Below are 347 nucleotides of genomic sequence, written 5' to 3'. Positions count from 1 at the left end.
CAGGGCGAGCCTCCACGCCTCCGCCCTGGGAGCCGCCATCTTGCCACTTCCCCTCGCCCGGCCGTCCGCGGGCGTCAATAGCGACTTTTCAGCACAAAACAAAGATGGCGGCGACAGCATCTCGGAAATGCCCGGATGAGAGTGCTAACCCCTCCGACGCGCTCGGCCCCGCCCCCCTTGGGAATAGTCTCTCCGGTCGCTGAAGGGACGCACGCCCGAGGAACTGCCTTTAACTGGCAGTGGGGACAAGGGAACGTTGGTGGCCGGGGGAGGCGAAGAGCCACTGCAGCCGTGCCTGCGGCCGGGAAGCGAGCGTTTTCCCGCCCTGCACACACAGCAGCCGCAGG

Source organism: Colobus angolensis, unplaced genomic scaffold (assembly GCF_000951035.1).
Source record: "Colobus angolensis palliatus isolate OR3802 unplaced genomic scaffold, Cang.pa_1.0 Scaffold402, whole genome shotgun sequence".
Lineage (NCBI taxonomy): Eukaryota > Metazoa > Chordata > Mammalia > Primates > Cercopithecidae > Colobus > Colobus angolensis.
This window is presented reverse-complemented; position numbering follows the sequence as displayed.